Raw genomic sequence first — 7,114 nt, 5'->3', positions numbered from 1 at the left:
GCAGGAGGCCAGGAGCCTCATTTATTTTGCTTTGTTTAAAGCCACTCAGCGAACTCACAAGGTTCCCCCCAACCACCAAGGGAAGTCAGGAGAAACTCCGTGTGACAAATGTGCTGTCTGGCCCTCTTACTAGAGGACTAGCCATAGTTTATCTTGTGAACATGTTTGTAAGGACCTGTACCCGCTTGGCTGGATCAAAAGGCAAGGTTTCTTTCTGTCTTTGTGATCTCTTAGTAGATGGCCTACGAGGCCCACTGAATTCTGACTTAAGGTTATTCCACAGCGTAAGTGTTTTCTTTCTCATCCACCTTTGTGGAGAGGGCTTGAGGTCGGGAGATTTGTGGGGTTTTGTTTTTAATTCATGAGAGAGGCAGAGACACAGGCAGAGGGAGAAGCAGGCTTCCTGCAGGGAGCCCGATGCAGGACTCCATCCCAGGACCCCAGGATCATGACCTGAGCCAAAGGCAGACACTCAACCACTGAACCACCCAGGTGCCCCAGGAGATTTGATTTTCATTTTGTTTTTCCAACCTCGCTGCCCCTCCACCCTATGCCTTCCGTTGGCTCAGCTCCAGCCACACAGGCTTTTGTCTTTGTCTGAAAAAGTGCCAAGCATCTCCTGACCCTGGCCTTGTGCTCCTGTTCCTGTGGCTCAGCCTGGTGTCTGCCCACACCTGTCCAGTGGCTTGCCTCCTTCCTTCACCGGCTCACTCCCCAGACAGCCTGGCCCTGACCATGGCTCTCAAGCCCCTCATTTCCCTTCCCAGAACCCATCACTGTCTGTTTAACTGATTCTCATCCGTCTCTGCCCTGGCAGGTAGCCTCCGTGAGGCCAGGACTCCATCTGTGTGTCTGCAGCACCGATAGGGCCTCGTGTTGGGGAAGTATCATCAAAACTCAATCTCCTGCTGACCCAGAAAACCTCTCCACCAAGTTGCCTTCTACACAGCAATGATTACCGCTGCAGGTAGCTTCCAGGACGATTTGGCCATTCATTCTCAGCTCTTCCTGTCTAGGTGCTGATGGCCCTCAGGGCTGGATCTGGGCAGGGTAGAGTTTTCCTGCTTGAACAGTGTCCTCAGCCTTCTTGCTGCTGCCTTTTATGCATCCACAGCCAGCATTATTCTGTGCGCCTCACTGGCCGTGTTGGGTACACCTTTCTGTACTCCTGCTGGTCAGCAACCACCCTCCGCCCCGAGCCTGCAGTGACCCTGTATGTCTTCCATCATGCAGTCACCAGGAGCCCAGAATACAGTCATCTATCAATAAGTGTGAAATGAACAAATACACCAGGAAAAACTTTTATCTCGTGTCATGTTTCTTTTCGATAGCACTTGTCACCATGACACTGGTGTACGGTGATGCATCCACCTTTCCACCGGATGAATTTCTCCACAAGAAGAGGACATGGGAAGGGTAGATGCTTTCCCATGTGCTGAGAAGGGTAGGCTACGATCTTAGAAAATGAGGTAGGATTCTTCTCCGATATTAGAGTCTTAAGAGAACAGGAAATACTGTTGTTGCATCCAGAGATTGAAGCAATGTCGTCACGGAAGTCCATCAGGGTCCGCCTGGCCTTTCTAGCCGCCTCCACAAACACCGACGCAGCCCAGAGGGCTCTTCACAGGCTGCCCGATCCGGATTCAGTGTTCCAAGACAAGCACACCTCTGACCATGACCACCCGAGACATAGGACATTCTGTATGGAAGAGAGGCCACCTAGCATAATATTCGCTTGCCTAGGGCACCCTTAATCATCGACTCCCTCATCAGACAACAAAGAGTCATGAATTAAAATTCTATTTTTTTAATCAAAATGGCATTATTTTTGCCTTTCTGTCTCTGTGAGAAACTTCTAAGAAATGAATATGGCAATTGAGCCTGTTATAAAGGCAAATACTGTAGCTTTGTGAACCAGGGCATTCTAGCTGAGAAAGAAAGAAAGAAAGAAAGAAAGAAAGAAAGAAAGAAAGAAAGAAAGAAAGAAAGAAAGAAAGAAAGAAAGAAAGAAAGAAAAAAGAGAGAAAGAAAGAGAAAGAAAGAAAGAGGAAGGAAGGAAGGGAAGGAAAGGAAAGGAAAGGAAAGGAAAGGAAAGGAAAGGAAGGGAAGGGAAAGGAAAGGAAAGGAAAGGAAAGGATGGCCAAAGGAATGTCATGTTAAGACACAGACAAGACGGGGATCCCTGGGTGGCGCAGCTGTTTAGCGCCTGCCTTTGGCCCAGGGCGTGATCCTGGAGACCCGGGATCGAATCCCACGTCGGGCTCCCAGTGCATGGAGCCTGCTTCTCCCTCTGCCTGTGTCTCTGCCTCTCTCTCTCTCTGTGTGACTATCATAAATAAATAAAAATAAAAAAAAGAAAAAGACACAGACAAGAGGAGCCCCTGGCCTGGACCCCACACTTTAGAAGCCCTCATGTCACATACATACAAGCACAGACTTGTCAAAGAGCAGGGTACCCTTATGTCACTTGAAGCTGGTGCTCAATGTTGGGACGTCATGACCCCGAACTGTCAACATATGCTTTTACGACTTAACATTCATTGCTCAGGCCCCAGACAAAGGCTTTTTCACATCCTTTGCCCTAAATTTTCAAAGTCAAAGGCAACAGTGTCCTGGTGCTATGAAGGGTTCCTGGGTTCTTTAGAGATAAGCACATTTTGGGCAAACAATTAAAAGGGATGGTAGCTCCATGACCCTAGTAGAGACAAGCAAAATAGCAGATGAGCCGGAAGAGAGAACCTGGGAAAGAGACATCTAAGAAGAGTCACGGGATCCCACTCATTCCTGGGGGTCCAAAGCATGCATGCCCATGCAGGAGCAGTCAGAGCAGGAGAGAATTTTCCACACCACAAAGATCCATCAGCAAAGGGCAGGAGCCTGACTGGTTCAAGGGACTGAAACACATCTGACTAGACACTGGCTGAACAATAAGCCACTCGGACCCAAGAATTCAGACTTAAAAATAAAATCACACTGGCTGTGAGCATGATCTGGTTGCAAAGCAACAAGTGACAAGTCAGAGGCTGTAGGGGTGGCAAGTTTATTATTCTACCCTTCTAGGTTCTTTGGCTGGTTTAATAATTAAATTGACAAGGGACAGATTAACAGGAGAAGGAGAGAGGTTAAATAACATGCCTCCCTCCTGTATACATGGGAGAGACCCAGGAAAACAGTAGCTCCCCTAAATGGCCAAAACCATCACTTTAAATACTGTCAAGTTCTTTCTAGCTGGCCTAAGAATCAAGATGACGTCAGACAGATTCACAGAAGAAAATCCGATTTAATAGCATCTGTGCAGGGAACCCACACAGACATAGAAATTCCAAAAACAGTCAGGTGCATCGCGGTCACTATGTCATCCTGAACTAAGGATGGAGGCAGTAAGGGCCTGGGACTCCAAAAGGGAAGGAATACACTTCACAGGAAGATGAAAACCAGGAAAAGTTTGCTGGGCCGCTGGGAAACAATGGGACAGAGAGGACTTGGGTCCAGCAGGCCCTGCTAGCTTCCTTCGTGCCTCCCTATTCATATCCGAAAGAGGTTATCCACGGTGACAGCTCTGTTCCTGGAGCAGGTCCTCTGCTTAAGTTCTTTTTAGGCAGTTGGAAGGAGGAGAGTAAAAAGCTTTTCCTGAATCTGATTGCCTTTTGTTTTTTGGGTTTTTTTTTTTTTTTTGCCTTTTTTTTTTTCCCAAGTAGGCTACATGTTGACCATGGAGCCCAAGGCAGGGCTTGAACTCACAACACTGAGATCAAGACTTGAGCTGACATCAAGAGCTGGACATGCAACTGGTGGAGTCACATAGGTCTCCATTTTTTATTGTTTTTAATTCAGAATAGTCTTCATGCCCAAGTAGCCTGTCTTGGGATCCCTGGCCCTATGCTAGCTAAAGAGGAAGAGCATTGCTGTGCTCCGTTGTGGGAGGTGATCAGGAAAAGGACCAGAACAAGGATGAGATTGTCGTGCAGATTTAAGTCCAAGCCATCTTCCTTGACAAGAGTATCTAGAGCATTCAGGATCCTCCTCTTCCTGGTACAGGGAGGGAGACACCCCTGCAAATGGAGATTTCCCTTATAACGGGAATGTGTCTTACAAAAGGGAAACTTATACTTGGTCTTCAGAGCCTCTTTCTCTAGCGCTTGCAGTTTCTTAAAAATAACCAGCTTAAAATAATCAGTGGGGCCAGCCCGGGGGGGCTCAGCGGTTTAACGCAGCCTTCGACCCAAGACGTGATCCTGGAGACTCCGGATGGAGTCCCACGTCGGGCTCCCTGCATGGAGCCTGCTTCTCCCTCTGCCTGTGTCTCTGCCTTTCTTTCTCTCTCTCTCTCTCTCTCTGTGTGTGTCTCATGAATAAATAAAAATCTTAAAAAATAATAATAATCAATGTGCCAAAGAGGCATATTTTGGGGTGGTATATTTTGCTCCCCTTTAATGGAAAGAGTTTTTTTTTGTTTGTTTGTTTTGAGTGTGATAAAAATGTTTTAAAATCAGATCACTGGGACACCTGGAGGCTCAGCGGTTGAGCGTCTGCCTTTGGCCCAGGTTGTGATTCTGGGGTCCCAGGGTCAAGTCCCACATCGGGCTCCCTGCAGGGAGCCTGCTTCTTTTTTTTTTTAATTTTAATTTTTTATTATTATTTTTTTTTAGGGAGCCTGCTTCTCCCTCTGCCTATGTCTCTTCCTCTCCCTGTCTCTCTCTGTGTCTCATGAATAAATAAATAAATAAAATATTTTTTAAAATAAAAAAAAAATCAGATCACTAAGGGGGGGCCTGACTGGTTCAATCAGTGGAGTGTGTGACTTGATCTTGGGGTTTTAAGTTCGAGCCCCACATTGGGTGTATTTTTAAAAATAAAAATAAAATAAAATCTTTAAAAAATATTTTAAAAGGGGATGCCTTGGTGGCTCAGCAGTTAAGCATCTGCCTTCAGCTCAGGGTGTGATCCTGGAGTCCCAGGATCGAGTCCTACATTGGGCTCCCTGCATGGAGCCTGCTTCTCCCTCTGTCTGTGTCTCTGCCTCTCTCTTTCTCTCTCTCTGTGTGTGTGTGTGTCTCATGAATAAATAAATACAATATTTTTTAAAAATTAAAAAATAAAACTAAAAAATAAAATTAGATTATTGTGATGGTTGCACCATTCTGTAAATAGGCTCAAATCCATTGAATTGTACACTTAAATGGATGAACTAAACAGTATATAAATTATATCTCAATCAGGCTGTTTTTAAAAAAGTTAGGGGTGGGCCTGGTACAGAAAGTAGAGAAGGCAGGACCTATAACAGGGTACTGAATGCTGCTACCCACCGTCCCTAACAAGCTGAGCTCTTTCCATTTAATCCAGTATTCCCCTAAATCACCGAGTCTCTTCCAGTGGAGGGGATCCAACGGCTGGCAGTTTTCAACAATTGCAATCCTGAAATGATTCCAAGGTACACTCACTCTATAATTTTTTTAAAAGATTTTATTTATGTGACACAGAAAGAGAGAGAGAGGGCACAAGCAAGGGGAGGGCAAAGGGAAAGGGAACCTACTGCAGGGCTTGATCCCAGGACCTGCGGATCATGACCTAAGCCAAAGGCAGACACTTCACAGACTGAGCCACCCAGGTACCCCAAGATATACTCACTCTAGAAACACGCTGTTGTGTGTCAGTGGAAACGGGTGCATGTCTAGGAGACATGCCTCCAGCTTAGCTGATTCTAACCTTCCATGGTCTTTGAACTATTTTACAATTCTGTAAATTGTAACTGAGTCGATAGCCAGCAGAGCCTGTCCTGTCTGTCCTCACTGTGGAAAAACCAGTTTTGCCCCTTCGTGCAATTCATTGTTAGCCGACCTTACTCTATATTAATCTGTGCCTCTTCACTTTCTCTTTTGAATCAATGATTACATCTGCCCAGTTCTCTCATGAGTAGAATAAAACCTTTAACACGTATTCAAGTTTCGTATCCGTATGACAGTCGCAACCTTACCTTTGACCAAAAAGTGTCTTTTAACAACTTTATCTACATAGAAGGTCTCATGCATCCTGCTGGCTAGAGTATAAAGACAAAATCAAAAGCTTTAAAAAGAAGAGGAAAGGGACACCTGGGTGGCTCAATGGTTGAGCCTTCAGCTCAGGTCGTGATCCCAGGGTCCGGGATGGAGTCCTGCATCGGGCTCCCCTTGGGGAGTGTTCCTCTCCTTCTGCTAATGTCTCTACCTCTCTCTGTGTCTCTCATGAATAAATAAATAAAATAAAAGTAAAAATAAAAAGGAGAGGAAAGTCGAGCTTACTGAACACGAAACAATGGTGATGGTTGGAAACCCATTTGGAAAGTCTGTTTCCAGTAGAACAGGTGTTTCTCTGGGTCTCCCACAGTGCACAGGCAGGCGCTGCAGCAGCATTGGCTGGAAGCTATAAACCAGGAAGCTAGAACTCTGGATTATCCACCCCCCACTCCCTCTGTGGGCTTTCCATACTCCAAGTTCAACCCACCCTGGAGGTGGTGAGTGGCACAGACTGTGTTCGGCAGCCCAGCTCGCACCCAGGAGCCCACCTAGATCTCCATGCACTGTGGAAGTCAGAACACTGAGAAACTTTCCCCAAAGCGGGGGGCAAGATGAAAGAGACACTCCTTGCAGGTGAACCCGTGCTGAGGGTAAGAAAATGCACCCCCCCTCCCCACCGCCTACCGCCACCCCATGTGCGTCATTTGCCTAGCATTGCAACAGGCACCGGGGTGTAGGGTAATTGTTCATGGCAGATGCACAGGGGAACTCAGGTTGGTTATGGGTCAGTTAAGGCAGAGGGTTATGACCTGGGTCTACTCAGAAAATATTTATAGAGTCATTGTATGAGCGCTTATAGGTTAGGTGTGTTCACAGAGAGAGAAAGAGAGAGGAATTAAATCGGTACTGAGAGGGACTTTTCTCCTTACTCCCAGCCCATCCCCTGAAATAGTGCCACGAGTTCCAGTGTATGGTACGGGGCAAAGGAAGGCCGTGAGGCGTCTATAGTACTCTCGGCCACTCAGAAGCATGTCTTACCTTTTTCATCCTGCCTGGAGATGGTGGTTTAAGCATTTATTGGTGCGTGCCCTGGGTGAAGGCCAAGGAACGTTGGGTACAGA

Source organism: Vulpes lagopus, chromosome 12 (genome assembly GCF_018345385.1).
Source record: "Vulpes lagopus strain Blue_001 chromosome 12, ASM1834538v1, whole genome shotgun sequence".
In the NCBI taxonomy this organism is placed as follows: domain Eukaryota; kingdom Metazoa; phylum Chordata; class Mammalia; order Carnivora; family Canidae; genus Vulpes; species Vulpes lagopus.
The sequence above is the reverse complement of the archived record's forward strand: the minus strand, read 5'-3'. Positions refer to the sequence as shown.